At 46.6% G+C, this 22268-nt stretch overlaps 1 protein-coding gene and 1 long non-coding RNA gene across 3 annotated transcripts in view; both read right to left on the minus strand.

The window, feature by feature from the left end:
- LOC142585134 (uncharacterized) overlaps window positions 1–22268 on the minus strand; it is a 211287-nt gene that overhangs the window by 165883 nt on the left and 23136 nt on the right. The window lies entirely within an intron of this gene.
- LOC142585132 (uncharacterized) lies at window positions 250–21339 on the minus strand. Of its 2 annotated transcripts, none has more exons than XR_012829035.1 (4): window positions 20947–21339; window positions 6577–12334; window positions 2006–2075; window positions 250–515 (listed from the first exon to the last, which is right to left on the minus strand). It is a non-coding gene; the product is annotated as an uncharacterized LOC142585132 (long non-coding RNA). The 2 variants fall into 2 exon arrangements; XR_012829036.1 differs by lacking the exon at window positions 20947–21339 and adding an exon at window positions 13000–13078.

Here is a 22268-nt window from a genome sequence, read left to right on the forward strand (position 1 = left end):
ATGGTGGATTAACGCTGTCATAGTGTCAAGTTCTCCGAAAGATGTTAACGGTCGGTTAGCGCTGTCGTGCTCGCTGGTTCTCTGAAGGTCGCCACCACCGCGGATCGAACGAAGCAGCTGCAGCGGGCTGAGATAGTTTTGCAGAGCACTACCCCTGCAGGGCGATCCTAACACCATGAAGGCAGTTTCATGATCACGCTGGATCCCTAAAGGAAAAAAGAACGCGACCACGCAGTAGAATATGGTAGCTGTACAATATCTTTTATTTTGCGTCATACACCGCGGGTAAATCGCCGTTTATAACTGGGCAGTAGGTGTAGGGAGGGGGAAGGGGGCGTAACATGGACGGTTTTAAACAGGAACCTATTTTTCGGCATTTAACCAAATGCAATTATCTTGTGAGAGTTCTACAGTTGCAAAAGCATGGGAATACGGCCACTCATGTAGTTCACGTAGTTGTTGTTCCTGTTTCCTGAATCCAAGAAAATTGGATGACGTCACCGTGATGCTGGCTTCTGAGTGGTACACATAGAAATAAAAAAAAGAGGAAATTAGGCTTTGCATTACTGAAACACTTTAGCAATATTTAAGACAGCAAAACGTGCAATAAGTACTTCGGGCTTAAAGGTTGTGAAATTGGGTGCATTGCAGTACATGGTAATCACGCTTAACAGTGATACACTTCAGTTGACCATATTGTACCTGAAGGTTTTCGATTGCTCTAACAAAACTGAAGCTGATGCATTGTCAGTATTGCTAACAGTTTTATGAATAATAACACAGAGAGCTTTGAATTGCTTACTCTGAACATGCAAAATCGGTTTTCAAGGAGAGCGCATAATGAGGGGAATTCGACAATTAAGCAATTGGCAAAATGACGAAGAAAATGCATTTAATTCTTCATATCCAAATTATGTTAACGCTTCAACAAGAATGCTACGCAAGCTATTTATTATCAACCAGTACGACGTTATTCATTTTTAAAGCAGCGAAGCACTCAGCTTTTAGGCACGATTAGTGTTACTATTAGGAATTACTAGCGCACTTCGTAATGAAAACCTAGTGCAATCATGGTGCGGTAACCATTCCTGAAATAATGTCATAAGTCGAATTTTGTGTGCAGCTGGAAGAACGTTTTAGCGGATGTGTTTCCTAACGGCAGTAATTACGTAGGATGTAACATCGAAGTGTCATGTACATTGTAAGAATATAACCTGACACTGTGATGTGAGGACTTCTGCCTAGGTTTTAAAGAAACTGAACGATTACGATGTTTTGTGTACTACGAAGTACCTGATGTGCGAATGTTTAGCTGTCTATAACGCGATCAGCATGTTCTATTCGAAGTAACGGTGCATTCTGAGTTTCTGTAATTGATCTTGTTTTCAGAGATTTAACAGTGTTATAATACCATTGCTAATCAACTGAAGTTCAAGGAAAAAGCAAAGCTTGACCCCTATTTACAAAAAATGTTTACACTAGAACAGTGCTCAAGGAAAAATGTCTAGGCAATCTTAATGCTTGATATATCATTACTGAACACTGACGACCAGGGGTAATGAGATAGTATAAGTTTCATGATTTCGCCCTACTGATTCGTATGACATACAGCGTCGAAATTAGGTAAATCGAAGAGAGGAACTCAAAACTAGGAAGTTAGTTTTCATACATATAAGTGTATCATACATATAAGTGTAGGCCTCATCAAAGGTAGCATTTTTTAATCGATCACTAATAGTTTTATACATGTAATCGAACGAGAGTTTGGTTGCTTTAATGGCGCAAGCCACTCCTCTTCACCCGGCAAAAATAAGAAAACATTCTGTTAGCGTTCGTACTTAGTTTATTCATGTATAAATGAAATGTTATATAGTAGTGTGAGTTCTTTGAAACATATTTAAACGTAACGTAGACATTATTCTTTGAATAGCTTCTGTATCCGAGTAACATTTGAACCTCATGACATTTTAACGCCAGAAGAGTTTAAGAAGGTGCGGAAACTTACTTTGACTTGCTTGAGATGTCCAGGAGTGCTTACGCTCAATCACAGATTACTAGTGGAAAGAGGAAATGGTCTAGAAGAAAAGAAAAACAACAAAACATGGGCATACAAAACTATAGCTAATGTGAAGGTGCGAACATCAAATTTATTAATACGTATTAATTAATTAGGACATCAAAATGTTCTAAACCACCAGGTCATAGCATGAAGCTACTAAAGAAACACGGGTTTCTATAAAGAATGCTTCGCAGGTGAAGGAAAACTCGTCGTGGTCCGTAATTTTTGTTGAAGTGCGAATATTTCCATCTGGCAAACTCGTGTGGGTTTCCTTAGTTGCTTCGTGCTATAGTCGGGCGGATGACAATGTAGCCCTTTCATAAACTTTCCTCCACATTTCGAGCTTCTGGAGAACTAACTTGTCAGATTAAAACTTTTTTGAAAGTGTAGAAAGAGCGCTTGGTGCCAGAAATATACGTTAAACGCGAGCACCTTTGCGGGAAGTTATGCTTTGCGCCCCTTCTAAGTTTAGTGTAACGCATGGGATGCAAACTTAAAGACTCTAAAACACAGAGCGGCGTCTGCGGCTTCATGTCAAACATGGCCAAACCAAGACAATTTATTAGCAAGCGTTCTGTTACTGTTCCGAGGCGTCTCGCCAGGACTACGGTCGATCAAAATAGGCGAACGGTCTCAGAAATTGGACGCGCTGTGCGCTCATAACTAGACCTGTGAGTTGAATGTGGAGCTTAACAGTTTTCGACATCGTGCAAGTCGGTATTTGATGACGCAATTTCCTAGTGTGCATACAAAGGATGTGAGAGAAGGGAAACGACATACACTAGTTTAGAGGAAGCGAAAGCGCATTGCAACGATTACTGATTAGCCATCGCATCCATTTACGGTACAGATGTCGGCCATGCTTGACAACGCTGTTTCTTAGCGTACGTACTATACGTAGGTTAAGCTTGTCAAATAACGTATGTTAAATAGCGCATGCTAAACCTTATAAAACCAATAACGTGCAGTGAAGCAAATGTTACTTCACGAAAATAAGGCGTTTTAGTTTCCTTGGAAACGCTTATATAAAACTGGTACCTGTTCTTAAAAGTGGCGACAAAAGGGGTTAACAGAAGGTGAAATAAGCATTGACTGTAACCGGCAGCACCATTATACTATATAAAACGACGCATAAAGTGTTTCGAATTTTAGAAGGAACATTACGTTTTTTACAGACTAGTCGTGTATGTTATAGCCTGAAATTGCATGTCCGCATTCATGAATTTAAAGCAGGTCAATTTCTCCTTTTATAGCAGGGAGAGAAGCAAACTTCGACAGCCGACAATCTTCTATTTTCGTCAGCACACTTATAAACAAATGTGTGAGCGCCTAGCCCGAAGCTGAATTGCTTTCATAGTGTTTACCGTGCTCGTGTTTCGGTTTGTTGCTTTAGGGGTACTAGGAAGCACGACGAAACTGAAGAGCTCTAGAGTTGCTAGAGTTTGTCATCAACGACTAGATTAACAAAGGAGAACCTACAAGCAGTGAACATGATGTTTATAAATCAGAATAAATGAACGAGAATCAACAGTGAGTTCCTGAGAATCATTCAGCTATCCCTAAATAGCACATCTTCCAAGATCATTGAGCTTGACATGAGTGGTTGAGTATCACTGGGTGGAACGTCATGATTAACCAAGCGTTGCCACAAAAAACAAGCAACATGAAACGTCTCAAAATAAGATTTGTGACATATATATGTACATATGCGATACCTATTTGCTTCGCGTCTTTGTCAGAGCCAATCTTGCTAAGATGAAACATCTATATTTGGGAAAGGTTGAATGGAAAATGGCACTGCATATGGCGGCCAAAATTTTGCGTCTCCGGGGATGTCGTGAGCAGTTGAGCTCCCGGCACACGTGGTCAGGCGTATATATTGACAATTAAGTTCTTTGCGCTGCCACACGTTTGTTATTCAATTACAGGTGTTATTTATATCTATCTTTTCCCTTCCATGTTGTGGAAGGCACAAGAATTTCATTTCACTGAGACGAGAAAAGCTATGAGAAAACAATCTAAGCGGACAGCTGATTTAAGGCAGCATATTGCCCTGTGCTTTATTCCTTTAGAGAGATAAAATTGATTTTGAGCGGAACAGAATGAAAATATCTTTTCTAAGGCACCTAGACTGCGAGGTAGGCATCAATACAAATATGCAAATATTTTCTGAGTTGGCAATAAGGCTTCATCAATGAAGTCCCATGTGGTTCTTTTCACACCGCCGACAAGGCAGGGGTATGGAGATACAAGTTTATTTAATAAAGTAATAGAAGCAAACATGCATGTATTGTTAGAGCCGCAAGAATTGAAGAAGGCTGGCATCATTCCACCACGAATATCGCCCATTGCTTATCTAATCTAACCACTGCTTCTACAGAGGACGGAAGGTGCAGCTGTTGCATAATCATCAAAACAACCTAAAGCATATCGCAGTATCAAAATTATAACATATGGGCGAAACCTGAGCTTCTCAGTGAATTTTGCGAGTGATCTTTTGCAATACCTTTAGGTGGACCCCACATGCTAAGGCTACCAAATAACTACATTGTCAGTTCTAGGCTGTTTCAATAGCTTGGACAGAATATACTGCCTTTCGGCAAAAACAACTCCTTACATAGTGGGGGAAGGCTGGGAGCTATGACCTCAAGCCATATTAGGGGGAAGTTTTGCCGCGTGCTTTTGTAGCACACCATTTCGTTTTCGTAATCAAGGCAGTAACGCCAAACATAACTTTTTCTAGTTTTGCAATCTGCTGCCTTTGCATACTTCAAAGTCAACACTGGAAAAAAGTCATTCAGAGAACGAACGGGTAGTGTTTCGTGGAAAAGTCTGATTGATTCGCAAAAAGGAGTAAGCAGAAACGAGTAAGGAATGTTGAAGTAAGTGACGCTTATTATGTAGATTCACTTTCTGCTTCTGTTTACCTACCGTGAAAGGCCTATAAGTTTAAAGATGACTTGGCAATTAGAATTTGGTTTGACATGTTTTTGGACACACGTGCGTATATATTCTCTCGGTGGGGTGACCTATGCGTAACGCACTTACAGTGCGCTCCTTAAGCAAATACTTTCCTGTTCGATTCGACGCACAGAAGAACCGCCTACATATTACATTTTATGCAGAGGAACGCGTGGTAGGCGTCTATTGTAGTTGTATAATAGGTGCAGCAGAACCATAAATACTGGGATACTGCTGTTGCGCGTTGGCGCCACCTAAAATAATTTGCTCGCCGATGTCCTTGAGTACATATATTGAAATTAAAATGTGGAAGTTCCACGGCTTGAGTGCCCTACAGTGCTTTGTCGAATGAAAATATTAGGTCGAAAGTCCACGATGTACACAGATCTGATTAACTGTATGGTAACACTGGTTAAATGTATGGATTAACACTGATTAACTCTGTGGTAATGGCAGAAACAAGAGGTGACATTGTCACATAAGTAAACGTTTTCCAGCGATTGCTCTGTAATTATCATCGCACCAGTGCGATAATCACCGATGCTCACGAGCTATCCAGAAAGACTACATGTAGCTCATCGGCTATTACAAAGTTATCAAATTTATTTATTAAATCTATTAAGCCCTACTCACAATTAAAGATTTCTTGGCTCTCAAGGCTCATTCGGAATGAAAACGCTCATTTTATTCGAACTTACCGGTTTAGAAAACCAGGTTTACTAGTAAATTGTCTTCAGGATACTTAGTTGGCAGATATGTTAGGGTGCTTGAATTTAAAAAAAAATATTTATGCTCTAGCAGTATAACTGCGACAAACATATGTATGTGTGGCATAACAGTCTTTTCGTGAACCGTCATGAGCCCGCAAGCTGCTGAAGCTTGCCGCCAACTTTTACATCTATTGAGTTAAACACGTGATACCACATTGGCCTCACTGAGTAGCTGATTACTTACGGAGTCTCTATATAGCTGAAGTAGTGAATGTCTTGCATAAAGGTCAGCTGGCCGGAGTGATACCGTTGAAGTTTATGCAGTAGTAGCTTACAAGGTCACAAAGCTACTGCAGGGCTCCGAGCTTGACGTCGGTGCTGTCGAGCAATTGTGGGAAACCTCACGGTGATGCTAATATACATTAATGAAATTTTGACGTTAGGTGGATTATGCGGTGCGTCAAGGTTGACTAAACGAGATGCTTAATTTCGGGCTTCAACTAGGTCTCTGCCGATATCGGCGGAGATCAGGGAGAAAGACTGCCTGTATCGATGATATCATTGCCAACATCTGGCTACGAAGGTAAAATGCAGCGCTGTAAATTTCATGCTTTGGTGCATGCTTTGGTGCCTTGTTTCTTACCATATTCAGGGCTAAATTGGTCCTTCAATGAACAGTTTTGCTTCTTTAAGGAAGTTTGTAGGACTCGCCCATTATTGCAGGAGCGTGTAATTGTTACTAGAGACATGCAAACACGTAAGGCCAGCGGCTGATTTGTCTCATTTTTGGGTTGCTTCGAAGTAGCAAACACAAGCAGATTTTTTAGACTTTCTATAAAATCTTACCCATTCCTTTGCAGAGCATTTCTTCTATTCCATGCTGTGGCTTCTTGGCTGGATACAGACGAGTCATGACCGCTAGCTGTGCCAGGTGAGAAAACCGGGATGTAACCTTGTGGGCCGCCGTTACCATTGTTGCGAAAATAACCAGCAGTGCTGCTACGGCTCGTACCTCCATTGTTACCAGCAAAGGAGCTGTCATAACGAGGGAATTCATAATTGATGCGGTAGCCTGCCTGTGGCCTAGGGCCAAGTTCACTGGAGACAAGGAAAGCAGCGTCGTTGTTATTTCTGACACCGTTGTCATGACCGCCAACAAAACTGTCGACGTTGGCGAAGCGACGATCTCGATTTTCCCTATGGTAGGAATGAACCCTGGATCTCCTGGAGAAATCATATGAGCCAGGGAAGCCTGAGCTCAAACCTCTTAAGCGTCCGTTGCGAATTAAGTTTCTGGAATCCTCTGAATCGGGTGATCCATTACTGCCATCTATAAAGGCAATCGGCTCATTTCTAAAAGCAGATGAACTGTATCCGCCGGTACTTCGAAGTTTTCCCCTCGTGCTACGCCCAGTGAAGCTTCCGGAGGATACAGGAGGCTGGTCTAAACCATATTTCCATCCGAGAGTGCCTCCAGCTTGAGTTATTCCAGAACCGGCGTTGGCACCTAATTGATCTGAAGCATCGGATATTCTGGAGCCCACTTCATTGGAAGAACTTGCGGTGCCCATGTTAGGGTCATATAGTCTGTCGTGAGGTATGATAGCATATCCGCTAGAACCTCCACGTTGCTCCCTAGAGACCCCTAGGGATCCTGCTTCGATCTCAGGTCCATTGGTCGATGCGGACTGCCGTCTGAGATACCCTCCCACTGTGTTGATTGCAGAGCCGGTGGAATCTCTAAAGTCTCTGGCGACATTCGAAATCCTCGAGCCTGCTTCATTAAGGGATCCTGTAATGCCAGAGGTAAAGGCTGATGGAACCATTTTAGGAAAAAGGAAGCTATCACCACCGGTACTTCTAGAGTACTCTCTCCCTCCACTGGTAGGTAAATGTCCATAGCGTTTATACGCCTCTCCAAATCCAGGCTGCTGCCCAAAGATACGTCTAGCTCCAGTCACTTGAGAATCACTCGTATCACCTAGGTGTATGGCTGGTTGGGAAGTTCCGTCACCTTTTTCAGTGACGGACCCTGCGTTACCAATGGTATAGTCATTTGTTGAACTTTTGGGAGCGAAAACTTCATGGCCACTGTTTTCTCCTGACAGTTTTTTCCAGCTACCAGCAGTAACACCTTCGAGTTCAGGTACTCCTCCTTGGCCGTTGAACAAACGAAGGCGGGGCTGGCGAAGGTCCGAACTCCTAAATTCTCCTAGGCGTCTTCCAGGTCTGTAGAAGCGGGTAGTTCCAATGGGTAATTCCGGTCTTTCAATCTTAGGACTGGGCGAAGAATTTATTGGAGAATACTCGTATGCAGTATTACGTTCAGTCGGTATTTTCCTACTATCAGCACTAAAGCCTCCTTCGGATCTAGTTTTATAGTCAGAATTTTTTGGCCATTCAATGGCGCCTCCAATTCTTGTGACTGGTGAACTGCCAGAACCGGCTCTACGGTTAGAAAAATCTGAGACTTTGGAGACCGCTATACTAGGTGACATTGGGGGGCCAATGCCAATTTCATAGTTTGGCATTTTGGGATAACGTGAGCCATAATTAGCAATATTTCCAGACAGTACTGGTTGAAGCCGCCTCCTCTCACTAGCAGTAGGGAAGCCTCCGTCATGTTGAGCTGTTCCGTCCAAGGCGGGCTGAAATTTCATGGTGCTTGCGGCTTCGGCGAATCCGGGGCTGGCTAATTCTCCCATGTATCCTGGATGGGAGAAGATTCTGTCTCGCGCATCACTTGGTGATCCCCTGGTGCCGAGGTTGCCATGTCCTACACTATCAGACGGAAAGTTGTACCCGCCTCTGGTAGCGGAAGACCTTATCGAGCTAGCAAGGATACTTCCGGTGGATTGAGGTACCTCGTGTAAGCCGCCCACCGTCGCAAGCGGGCCCACAATGGCAGCGTTTCCTGAGTTAGGGGAACCTTCGAAGTATGCAGAAGAATGATATGTCTTTGAGGCAGCAGGTGGTTTTGAGGTGCCAATAGTATAATAATATGGTGGTCTTCCAAGCACCCGAGATCCATACTGGCCAGCACTTTCAAGCTGTCTTCTCACATTACTAGCAGGGAAGCCTCCTGAATGTTGACGTGTTTCACCTAAGCCGAAACGTCGCCCAACAGTGCCGCGAGGTTCAGTAATTCCAGATACACCAGAACCTCCTATGCGTTCCGAAGAGCGGAATATACCGGACCCTGCTTTTATAGGTGCTCCTGTGCTGCTGATGGAAAAGTCGGATGGTAGACTTGTAGGCAGGAAGGAGCCGTAATCTCCGGCCCTTACAGCAGATTGAGGTGCCTTGCTTAAGCTGGGCACCTCTGCCAGCCTGTCTACACCTCCAGCATTCCCGGAACTTGGAGATGTTTCAATCTGTACGAGAGGAAGCGAGGTCTTAAAGTCTGCAGGTGATTCAGAGCTGCCAACGGTAAAACGGAATGGCTGTCCTTCAAGGACGTGAGGTCTATACTGACCGCTATTTCCAACCTGTGTCCTTGCGTTACTAGCAAGGGAACCTCCTGCACCTTCACGGTAACCGGATGAGCGCATAGGTAGCCCAAGAGTACCGCCAGCACTAACTATTCCAGATCCACCAAAACCTCCTAAGCGTTTAGAAGAGTGGAAGACATTTGAACCCGCTCCTATAGGTGCACCTGTATTGCTAATGGAAAAGCCAGACGGCAGACTTGTATCGATGAAAGAGCCGTACGCTCCGGTCCGCGGGGAAGATGGAAGTGGCCCGTTTAAGCCGGCAACGTTTGCCAGCGCGCCTACAGCTCGAGCGTTTCCAGAACTAGGGGAAGTTTCAATGTGTGCAGGAGGAAGCGGAGATACAGGGGAGTTTGAGGTGCCAATGGTAAAACGAACTGGTTTTGTTTCAAGGACTTCAGGTCTATAAAGACCGCTATTTGCAAGCTGTATTCTTCCGCTACCAGCAGGGGAACCACCTGCATTCTCACGTGAATTGCGTGAGTTTAGAGGTTGCGCAAGAGTACCGCCAGCTCCAACAATTCTAGATCTGAGAAAATCTCCTAACTGTCTGGAAGAGTGGACATAGGAACCCGCTCCTACGGGTTGACCTGGGTTGGTAAATGAAAAGCCGGATGGTAGATTTGTATCGATGAAGGAGCCATACGCTCCGGTCCGTGGGGTAGATGGAGGTGGCCCGTTTAAGCCGGCAACGTTCGGCAGTGCGCCTACAGCTCGAGTGTTTCCAGAACTAGAAGAAGCTTTAAAGGGTACAGAAGGAAGCGGAGCTAGAGGGAAGTTTGAGGTGCCAACGGTAAAACGAGATAGTTTTGTTTCAAGGACTTGAGGTCTATAAAGACCGCTATTTTGCAGCTGTGTTCTTGCGCTACTAGCAGAGGAACCTGCGGCGCGTTCACGGTAATCGCGTGAGCCTAACGTTTGCGCAAGAGTACTACCAGATTCAACAATTCGAGATCCGGCAAAACTTCCTAACCGTTCGGAAGAGCGGAATATATCGGATCCCACTCCTATAGGAGCTCCTGTGCTGCTAATTGAAAATCCGGACGGTAAACTCGTATCGATAAAGGAGCCATAAGCGACGTTGTTTCGAAACTGTCTTCTCGCATTTCCACCAGGCAAGCTTTCGGATTCAGTTGCTACGTTCAAGAGGGGCTGCTGGCTAAAGGTTCTTTTAGACCCAGGGAAGTGATGATTGCCAGAAGCGCCTGATGATGGTCCTGCAGAACCACCTAACGCTGCAGTTTCTGAGACGTGAGCGTTAAATCCAGAAGGAAGATTTTGATAGCTGATAGGGCCGCGCCTTCCATTAATTTGAAGCGTTCCTCCCGTGCTACTACTAGGAAAACGTCCGGATGCGGGTGCTTCAGCCAAACTGGAATGCTCTCGAAGGGCGCCTCTAGCTATCGTGATTGTGGGACTGGCTTTGCCACCTAAGTATCCGGAAATATGGCTGATTTTGAAAGCCCCTTCATTTGGTAATATTGTTGGGCTTAGAGTAAAACCAGATGGTTTACTTTCATGGAATGAGTGGTACTTGCCGGAGCGTTCAGGCTGTCTGCTTGCCCTACCAACAGGCATGCCTCTTGCTCTTCCATGTTTGGTCTGCAAGTTGGGGTGGCTTCCTTCAGTGTGTCTAACAGAGACGACTGAACTAGTGGGACCCCGTGTGCCTTTCAGTGGATTAGAGGTCTTGGTGTGTACTGCACTAGCTGATTCTGCAGCGCCATCGGCAAAACCGTTTGGTTGCTTTAAAGGAAGAAGGAAGTTAGGCCCACTGTTACTTCCAAAATGCCTTCTCGAGTTGCGAGCATGGAGGTCTTTCGCGGATTCATATGCGTTTCCGAAGATAGGCTGACGTCGGAGCGCGGCACCAGTTTCAGCGACTCTCTTATCAACGATGCCAAAAAAGTTCCCGGAAGAATGGGAGCTTCCGGAACCTCGGGCTGCAGGTGTTTCTGATGTTCCAAGTGGGGTGCTATTTCGTGTGATTTTGGTGGCGGAGAAGCCGTTGTGACCACCTCTTTGAGAACCTGCTTTCGTCTTGCCAGCAAGTAAATTTCCCGCAGATTCAGCTTTGCTCAAGCTAGGCGAATTGCCAGCTGTAGCCGTTCTAATTCCCGTAGTATTTCCTGGTGCTAGAGATGGATAGTGAATTCCAGAGCCCCCTTCACTGGGTGATATTACAATACCAACTAAAGAGTCAGACCCTTTGTTCTCACGGATAGATGTGTTGTACACACTTGGTACTTCCGGTGGCTTGTTTATGCTACTAGCAGGAATGGTTCCTTCGAAAACATGTGCTCTCTTCAAGCCAAGATGTCGGCCGAGCGTTCCTACAGTTCCGGGCATGCGTGAACTGGTCGAAGCTTCTAAGTGTCTCGGCGCATGGAACGTCGTAGAGCCTACCATAGTGGGTGATTGTGCAGTATTAACAGTTGGGATATGCTGCGATTTAGTATGTGCGGAGTTATGCCCTCTCATACTTCCAGATTGTCGGGTCCCGCTTCCCATAGAAAGAACGACTGCGGAGACCGGTGTTTTGCCTGAGGTGGTGTGACTTCTAAGTACATCGATGTTTTGGGAACTGGCACTCCATCCTAAGGGCTTCTCGTGAATAATGTTTCTTGTTCCTGCTACGCTGTGGGATTCGGCGACAGCATTAGTAGAGCCGGTTGGTTTGGTACTAGAGGCAGAGGATCCTTTCCCTTCTGTATTCTTGACCTGTGTGCTTGCGGTGCCACTTGGAAACACCACCATGGATCCTGCTGGTGTTTGAAATGGAGACGCCTTTCTAGAGGTGCCACCAGGTACGTTTATTGAAGACACGGAACCTACAGGTGGACCTCTGGCCACACCGAGCTTGCCTGCGCCACTACCTCCAACAAGACCACCGGTACCTGCCTCAAGTGGAATATTTTGTTTGTCAGTAAGCTTGCTGACGGGTAGGCCTTCAACGTCGACAGCGTGGGCTGGTGCCAAGGGGGCTGTAACGCTTGGCGGAAGCCACACATTAGCACTGCCATCTCCAAATTCTGTGTCCCCGTACCAGCCACCAACATAATACAAGATGCCACTCTTGGTTCTGCCGCGGGGTCCAGCATTTGTCAGCGACGCTGAAAATAGGAAAATTTTTCTTATTAAAGTCGGCGTTACGATCAAGGTAAATGTGACATTCCTTATCACTCTATAGGTAGTATCATTCGCATAGTAAATTTTCTGCATAGAAAATAACCGAAGCTGTTAGACATCGTTCGTTTACATGTACCATCTCTATTTCCTAACATATTTTGGTCATCCACCACGCTGCGTGGCTTAGTTACTACGGCGCTCTGTTATCTGGCGATGCTGGGTTCAGCTTCGGGTCGTATCCGCCCGTCAATAAAAATTGACCAAAATAAACGCTCATTCTTTTGATGCACTAGAAAACTACGCAACTAAATTTAACCTAAAGCGTCTTTTGCGGCGTTCCTCATAGCGACGATATTGCTTTGAGACTAAGCTCAAGTTAGATTGCTTCACGTCAGAAATTATCCCCATTGACATATTGATTTTTTTTTGTGGGAGTTGATGATTTAGCAGTCATTCGTGTATTGTAGTTTCCAGAAACCTACAATGCCTGTTGGTTCTACGAAACCTTGAAGTAATATTTAAAATTTGCCATATTGAAATAAAAGGACGGTTGCTTCCGAGACATGCCGTGACCGGTGAGGTATGCACTTTACCGCGAATGGGGTGAGTGAGGGGGTTCAAGGGGATGCTGAACAGGGAGCATACTTACACAGAAATTTCGGGGCGGGGGTAGGAAGTCACATGCCGGATGTGCAGCTCCCCACCGTGGCTACGCCACTTGCACGGGGTGACGAGTGGTGAGAGGGGCAGTGTGAAGGGTAATTGATTGGTAATTAACAAAAACCAATAATTTGCTTTTAAGCTTTTCATTTTGGCGGCCTCATCGTGATCAGTAAATTGAAGCGAGCTCTCCGTACAAGCCATATCAGCTTTTCGAGCAAAAAAGAGTGCGATTACCCACGGAACCGCGAAGCAGCTAAATTTGGCTATCAGACCGCGCGAAACAGAAACTGCGAAGTTGCAGCGCGTGCGTAGCCACCCCTTCGAGGGGACGTCCTGGTTACGTCACCCTGCGGCGAGCAGCCAGCCCGTTCTGGCTAACTGCTCGGTCTAGAATAGATGCCTAGCTTAGTCATGTATAGAAACATAAGTATTTTATACGTTCATTGTGGCGTACTGCTGTAACTAAACAGTAGATTAGTTTTTCAGCATAACTTATCACTTCAAAGTTGTGCGAAAGAACGTTAATTGAATCAGAAAGGAACTTACTCTTGAAAGTTTATCGAATTTTGTATATTAAAGCGACGGGTGGCTGATCAGCGTATTGCATAAACAAGCGCTTCTGAATGCTTGCAGCTTTCTAGTGCCAGCAATGTTGTTGCATTGCAGCTTCTACCCAACTTTCACAGCTGCAAATGTTCAACACTTGATCTTCCGCTAACAGAATGCAGGAATAATTGGAAATACAATCGCCGATAAAATTGTTTACCGGTATCTCATCACAACTCTGATACTGATGCTCCTAGGTCATTTAGGGTCAATTAAATATACAGAGCAGTTTAGGAGGATCAGAATGATTATTATCCTTCAAAATAACAGGAGGCAATAAATGCTGTCATAAAGGTTTAGTGCTCTCTTCATACTTGGAAGGGCCTCTGACTTTTTCTTATTCGCTTTGCCCCTGAATTAGTTTGTTTAGCTTTTATGCTAATGTTTAAAAGCTGTAGATGCAGCAGTAGAGGCAAATGGAATCAGCGGCTTTAACTCTGCGGCTAAAAGTACTGGTAATGTAGCGCCTTTACTCTTTCTTGATCCCTCTTTCGCGCTAATCAATGTGTAGTACATTTCAGTACCAGCGTAATTATACTGTGGTGCGCTTTCTGGTCCCCGCCTAAAGGCTCCAGGATGTCGGCCATAGTTTACCGTTTAGTTTAAAATGAGGAAAATTAGTGTCAAAGGCAAGCTAAACAGCTCAAGAACAGAACAGAAATGAGCAGACGACGCACTGTAGCACAGCAGCACCTCGCTCGTACTGCATTTGCACCCAGTGCGCGTTACCTTGAAGCGTTGGAAACCGCGCAAATGACCACTCTTCTAGAGGGTAAAAGGCTGATTGCCTAATGGAGCCGCGTCTCCCGAAATAAGACAACTTTGGGCTCGCGAGAGACGCCCTGATGGAACGGGAGGGCGAATGCTACATTGCGTGAAGAATTTGACTAGCCTGGCTTACATATTGACGCGTGTATTGTACATCTTTCTCCGGTGACAGCTTTTCAACGGCTTAAACGTTATCATCGGCTGAGGACACGCCTGCATGTATCAGAAGTTTCTCAAATGTTATCGATGGCTTTACCGTTGTCTGTTGTCACCGAACCTTGTGCAATCGATTGTATGCGCGGCGCGAATTGTGTAGTACTTTCTACAAGACACGCGGTTACCAGTGATTACGCGGGAGCCTTTAACACGTCATGTATAAAGGCCGACGCGCTTGAACCCCTAATCATATTTCAAGGATCTCCGAATATGGTCGCAGCTCTCGTTGTACCTTGAGTGTAGCCTGTTTTTTGTAGGCACAGATTCGCCCGATAAAGCGTGAGTTTCATGATTCAAGGTTTTACTACTGTGTTCTTCACAGTCAGGGCAACGAGATATTTGGAGAAGGTGATTCGCGTTCATGCACCGGACGCTCCCGCAAAGCCCTGAAGCAAGCCCGATACACGAAGCTAACACGAACGCCGTCCTGGACCATCGAGATAGCCTCAGACTACGAAACCAGCCCCCGGAGTATGGACATCTTCCCCAGAAAAGCAGGAAGTGCACGATCATGACAGCACTAACAATGACAGCCCCAGTTCCGCTTACACCGATCGTGTTGCAGCGCCCCAGCGAGCCACGGACGTTCCCCAAAACAACATTTGAGGGCCAGGAAAGTTCGCTGGAGACGTATGAAAGGGTCTACGTTTAACAACTGGAACAGCGAGGAGAAGCGCCATGCCACTAGACGCCATGGTTGGAGAAGAGAGAAACTTGCTTCTGGGACTTGTTTCGCCGCGGCTGCCTACAGACCTTAACAACAGTCGTGCACACAGAGCGAGCCCAAGCTCTGCTTTTGCTCGAATCAGTTGTGCGCGAATAACTGCAAATAATGTTTTCAGCCTGGCAGCCCCAGGTTTTAATGGTTGTTGATATTGCCCGGGATGAAATCAAGCAGTCGCTAGAAGCCCCAGAGTCATTCCAGCGTCAGCCTGACGCAATCAGCTGCGCAGCTGTCGCTTTCCGTTAGGTCCCTACTTCGCGCCCGCGCCCGGCCATGCCCCATTTCCGTCGCCAGCCACCAGCACCACCACTGCCACCGTCAGCACGTCCACCCGTCACCCCGCGCAGCGTTGTAAGGAAGACTGACGTTTGGCGCGCGCCTCAACACCGTCCGCTCTGCTGTCGCTACGGGGAAGCGGGCTACGTGTACAGCCGGTGCTCTTACGGAAACTTGGTACTACGAGGGTTTGCCGCGCAGTACTTTGCCGCCACTCAGAAGCCCTGAACGACCATACCTTTCGTTGTCGCCAAGCCCCTGTTGTCTGTCGCCGCAATGCGAAGAGTACACTGGCCTATCCCATGGCTGGTGCATTAGCCCCTACACGGAAAACTAAAAGCAGCAACCGATGAAGGGCGGGTTGCCATACGACGAAATGCTGAGGACCCTCCGCCGCCAACAACGACGCTTCAAGATCTATCTCGACGGCGTAGCAACGACACGTCGCCATCCCGACGAAGCTTCGGACCGAAGAATGCAACGACTAAAGATAAGTTGACGACGTTATGTCCGCAGTTAAACGTGACGCAGAGTGATCCGACACCAAAACCTAACTGCAACGCAAGGCCAAGAACTACTGACCTTGATGTTCTGACTGATGGGCAAAACGCGAATGCTCTAGTCCACAAAGGAGCCTACTATACTGTTCTCAGTGGATACTTGGCCAGCAAGTTGAGGGAAGCCAGGATTGTTTGGGAACACCCTCAAATCAGGAAACCTGGAGGACACCTCATACCTCCGACCGAAATTTGCATGGCAAAAGTTGCAGTTCATGACCGGACTTATCCTGCGAAATTCGCTATCCTGCAACAGTGCTCACAGGACGTCATTCTCGTCATGGACTTCCTGAGTTACTACAGCGCAGTCGTCGACTTGAAGTCCAAGTCGGTAATTCTGCCCACAGATCAAGGGATACCGCTGGGGAGGACTTTCAGTCTTCGCGCCCTAACTGTAATTAGAGATCAAGTGAGGATCCCACCTCGCGCCAGCATCACGATTTCCCTCACTGCAGAAGCTGCCGCAGGCATCGAAGCCATCATTGAGAACGAGCAACAGCTGCTGCTTGATCGTGAAATCGGCGTTGCAAGGGGTATCATCTAGTTACGCCGAGAAAACAAAACACAAGTAATGGTGACGAACTGCAGCCAATAATACATGCAGCTGGACAAGGGCACAAAGATAGCATACATGGAATAAGTTACAGCAGTCAGCGATGCACTTGCGCTCTCGGATTCCGCCGAAGCCATAACGACGGTGCGTGCTGTTGAAGCACTTTTCGATAGTAATCCGCATCCTCCCAGCCATAAGCAAGAAAAGTTTACGGGATGCCTCCATCAATATAAAAACTGTATATTGTCATCAAGGATGCAACAAGCAACAGTTGCGAAGCTTCGTATAATAATCGAAGGATGTGCTCGACCAAACCGCTAGAGCCCCTACCAAGTTTTGACGCCAGAACATGACGCTTCAAGATGACAAGTCAACGAAATGCGGCACAACAACATCATCCAGCCGTCCAAAGCTAGTGGGTGTCTCCTGTAGTCATGGTGAAGAAAAAGAAGGAAGTCTGCGCTTCTGCGTCGGTTACCGTCGCCTGAACGAAATTGCGAACAAGGCCGTATAACCCCTCCCATAGATAGAAGACGCGTTTTACCGGCTCTGAAGCGCAAAGTATCCTTTGTCGATGGACCTCAAGACGGGCTACTGGCAAAGCGAAGTCGACGAGATGGATAACGAGAAGACCGATTGTATCATGCCAGACTGTTTCTTTGAGTTCAAGGGCATGTTATTTGGTCTTTACTGGGCACCTGCAACTTTCAAGCATGTAATGGACACAATATTGACTGGCTTGAATTGGCAGACCTGTTCGGTCTACCTTGATGACGTCGTCGTCTTTGCCTCATACTTCGTCGATCGCCTTAAGTGCCTTGCAAGAGTACTTGAGGTCATCAAGTCATCTCGGCTGACCCTGAAGCCGAAGAAATGCCGCTTCGCTTACGAAGTACTTCTGTTCCTAGGTCACGTCATCAGCACGTGAGGAGTTTTTTCTGATCCGCAAAAAACCGCGGCCATTACGAACTTTCCGCAGCCCCTCGACAAGAAGTCAGCGTGCAGGTTTCTTTGTGTGTTTATTATAGGCGCGTTGTCAAGACTGCTCTCACGTCATCGCGCCTCTGACTCTTGTTACGAAATCGGACGTCGAGTTCAAGGGCAAGTAGGGAACACCGTATGTCGAGGCATTTGAAGAGATAAAACGACGCCTACAGTTACCACTAGGACTCACCCACTTCGAAGAAGACGCAAATAGTGATACCCACACCGACGCAAGCAGCGTAGGCCTCGGTCCTTACCTACTCTGGAGGAAACACGGTCTTGAGAGGGGAATATCTTACATTAGGCGGGCGTTGTCGAAAGTGGCAGCCAATTACTCAAGGACTGAAAAAGAATGCCTTGCCATAATTTGGGCTACGCTGAAATTTCGTTCTTACCTATACGCCAGTCTATTCAAAATCGTAAGCGCCCATCACTCTTTGTGTGGGCGAGCTAAATTAAAGGACCCTTGAGGACGTCCAGCATGGTGGAGCCTTTGACTGCAAGAATTCAATATTACTGTGATATACAAGTGCGGACGAAAACAATCTGATGCCAACTCCTTCTCCCGAGCTCCCATTGACCCGCCACCGCAAGACGACCAGGACGACGACTCTTTTATGAGAACAATAAGTGCTGATGAGTTCGCCGATCAGCAGCGAGCTGACCCGGAGCTAAGAAGCCTTGTCGACGTCTTGGAAGGGAAGCCCGACTTTGCCACAAGGGCATTAATGCGCGGATTGTCCTCGTTTTCGTTGGAAAACGGGGTCCACGTATCAGAAAACTTCTCGGCAATCTGCGCCAATTACCTTCTCGTTGTCCCTCCAGTGCTGCGGGCAGTGGTCCTACACGTCCTTCATGACGACCCAATGGCAGGGGATCTCCACTTTTCGCGTACGCTGGCGAAGATTTAGAAGTATTACTGGCCATCCCTGAAATCCGACGTTGTCACCCATTGCGGCAAGACGTGCCGAGACTGCCAGCGACGAAAGACACCATCGGGAAATCTAGCGGAATTGCTACAGCCCATCGAGCCTCGTTTCACCGTTTCAGCAACCGTTTCAGCAGATCGGTATGTATTTGTTAGGGCCCTTTCCGACGTCAATATGTGTAAACAAGTGGATCTTCGTGGCCACCTTACCAGCTACGCGGAAACGAAGGCCCTGCCCAAAAGTAGGGCTGTGTAAGTAGCGAAATTCGTCGAGAACTCCCTGGCTACGACATGGTGCGCCAGAAGTCCTCATCACCGACGGAGGAATGGCTTTTACTGCGGACCTTACGCAGGCCATCATGCAGTTTAGAATTCCCCGGAGGACAATGACCTACAACCCACCGATGAATGGTCTAACGCAATGCCTGAACAATACGCTCGTCGACTTGTTTGCGACGTACATCGAACACAGGACGTGGGTTGCCGTCCTTCCGTGCGTACCCTTCGCTTACAGCACGGCTGTGCAAGAAACAACGCAGATCACGCCGTTCAAGCTGGTTTATGGAAGGGACCCTAGGATGACTCTCGGTGCCATGCTGCCGCACGTCACCGATGAAGACAACCTCGACATCCTGTCATCCCGCCTGTCAGCAGCACGCCGAAGAACCACAATTCGCCCGCCTGCGCATCAAGAACCAGCAAAGGTTTGACAGCTGACACAATATTCGATGACTCTACATGGAGCATCAAATGTGCGACCGCTGCTGGATTTGGACCCAGATACGTCGACGACGACATAGAAACGTTTACTACACTGTTTCGGGTCCTGCAAGACTTTCCGATATATTGGCACAGATGACTATGAGTTCGTGCCAGACGGTATTTCGCAATTACAGCGGTGCTGCACACGACCTGAAATCGTCAACGTAGTGGGTCTGAAGCACTTCTACGCCCGCTGACGAATTTTGAGACTTTGTCTCTTAGTTGCTTTTTTGTTTAGTACGGGTAATTCTGTTTTTCGCTTTTGTTGTGTTGGGCTGCTAAGCACGAGATCACGGGATCAAATCCCACGCACCGCGGCCGCATTTCGATCAGGGCTGAATGTGAATGCGAAAACACCCGTGTACTTAGATTCAGGTGCACATTAAAAAAGCCTTAGGTGGCCCAAATTATTCCCGAGACCCTTCTACGGCATGCCTCATAATTAGATCGTGGCCCTGGCACGTAAAACCGCAGAACTTATTTTTCTTGTTGAATTTAGGTATCAGCATAGGAACGATGCCTTTCAAGAGGAGGGCACTGACACGAGTACTTGTTCAACTTTCTCCGGGGACCGCTCTTCACCGGCTCCCAAACCGCGAAGGGTATCGCTAGGCGCAGGAAGCGCAGGCATGTATCGGAATTGTCTCGAATGTTATCGATGATTCCCTCCATTGTCTGTTGTCACCGAACCTTGTTTAATCTGACTGTATGCGCTACGCGAATGTGCAGTACTTTCCAGAAAGCGCGCGAGCGCAACTGATTACACTTTAACCTTCGACGAATCGTGTATAAAATCTGGCGTCAAGCTGAAGTGGGAAACACCGCAAGTCGGCAACACTAGCTCTTCAAACATTTGCCGCTATACATTATACAAGCGCTGTTCTGTTGGTCTAGTTAACCGACCAGCGTTTCTCCTTTATTTTGTTGCTCTTTATATCTCATTGTGAACATGTGATGCGATGACAGCGAAGAGTAAATGGAGCTTAAGACCTCGTTCTCAGTAGCTGAACGTTATAGCCGCTTCGTGACCACGGCACTTTGCGTGTCCCACAATACTAACCTGTTATTACTCCTGCTTACGTATAACACAGATGAATACCATTCTATGGCAGGTGTTCTTGAAGTGCAATACCGAGGATAAGTTCCACAGGTGGCAGCGACAATAAGTGGCAATAGCAGAAGAAAAGCACTAAATTCAACGCGGAGGGTACAACTATTGTTCTGCGCGCTGAGATTTCTGTGTCCTGCTGCTAGTTCACTAAGCTTGTTTCAGAGCTTTCAGCGACGCTGAGACTGAACTGAGCAAGGGAGTACTGTGCAACAGCGAGGTATAGTTAGCAGCGATCGTAGTTAGTTTAAAGTTGTAAAACGTCGCGAGTTTAGCATGAGTTTAGTTTGATCCAACCGGAATGAAGAAATGGTGCTTTACACGCCTCAGTTGCATTTTATTCGGGTGCAGATGGTGGGAAACCCCATTTTACCACGCGGAAAGTCGCCGAGAATTGCGTTATTCACCAGCGATGAAACTTTCGCATGAGTTCAATATAATGAAATCTCACCTGTGCATAGGAGGAAGAGAGAAATGATGGACTTCATAAAATGGCAACGTTGCGCTCGTCGTTTCAACCCAGGCGACTAGCAAAAGTACAAACTTTCACACAACGGTGGAACTTCGCATTGCCTCTGACGGCAGTGTCGTAGGAGGACAATAGCCAAAGAGAACAGTTCGTTCTTATTGCACAGACCCGTTTGCAAAGTATCTCTCCTTTACGTACGGAAGAAAATGAATAATAGAGCATGTATTCTTTGCGCTGCGGTACACTATCGGTGCTGCGGGTGTCGAAGAACCCGCACTAAAAACGAGTTTCGCGCTCAGTTTAGTGCACAGCTCTTGGCACTACTTGTACGAACGCAACGAAAGAAATGATACGTCATCTTAAATGGAGTGCATGTACAGCTATTATTAAAGAAATAGAAAAAAATGAGCTGCCCTGTTAGGCGTGTACTGTAAAGACGTTGAACTTAAGGTGCGCCACTGTCTTTAGCTACCATTAGCTGAACGTTGAACCGGATGGCAGCTATTTTAGATGTGTGCCTCTTGCTTACGGCGCTATTGTTCAGCGCGCGCGGCTAGGTATTGGAGTAACAACATTAATGTATTCCGAAACCTGTACAGTTTGAAACTGTATGCCGGCTGGGCAATTCTGCATATAATATATTTACAGCCGCACTGTGTCTCCACGGTGCTCTGAAGCGTCACTGGTGATGTCGAACGCGCACTGCGGATGCAAAGGCTTGCAGCTGGACCACAACTAGCATCTGTAACTCAGTGGTTGCGGCAAGCCAAGAAAATACAAAACTGTTGTGGTGTATGCGCCAGAAAGACAATACGATTAGGAGGCACGCCGTAGTCAAGGACTCGACATTAATTTTGACCACCTGTGGTTCTTTAAACGGCACCCAATGCGTAATAAACGGGTGCTTTTTCATTTCGCCGCCATCGCGGCCACGATTTGACCCCTTGACCTCAGGCTTAACAGAGCAACGCCAAACCCACTAAACAACTACGGCGGGTGGCAAGCCGAGAATCGTCAGCAATGCTTGGCCGGTGGCAACAAATGCCTTGCGATTGTGTCCGCTGACATATGCTTTTATCACGTTCCCTTCCTGTAGATCATCGAATTTGCACTAGGAACATTTACCAGTACGCTGATAAGTTAACGGGAAGGGGGACAGGGAGGGTAGTGGTCACACGAGCGCTTTCGCTGAATTACGGCTTTTGTTCGTTATTCGCACTTAGAAAATTAGTAAAAAATTACTACCCGCGCCATGAACAAACCCTTTAAGGTATAATTTACAAGTTGTTGACTACTTTTTTCAT

This window comes from Dermacentor variabilis, chromosome 6, assembly GCF_050947875.1.
Source record: "Dermacentor variabilis isolate Ectoservices chromosome 6, ASM5094787v1, whole genome shotgun sequence".
NCBI classification, from domain to species: domain Eukaryota; kingdom Metazoa; phylum Arthropoda; class Arachnida; order Ixodida; family Ixodidae; genus Dermacentor; species Dermacentor variabilis.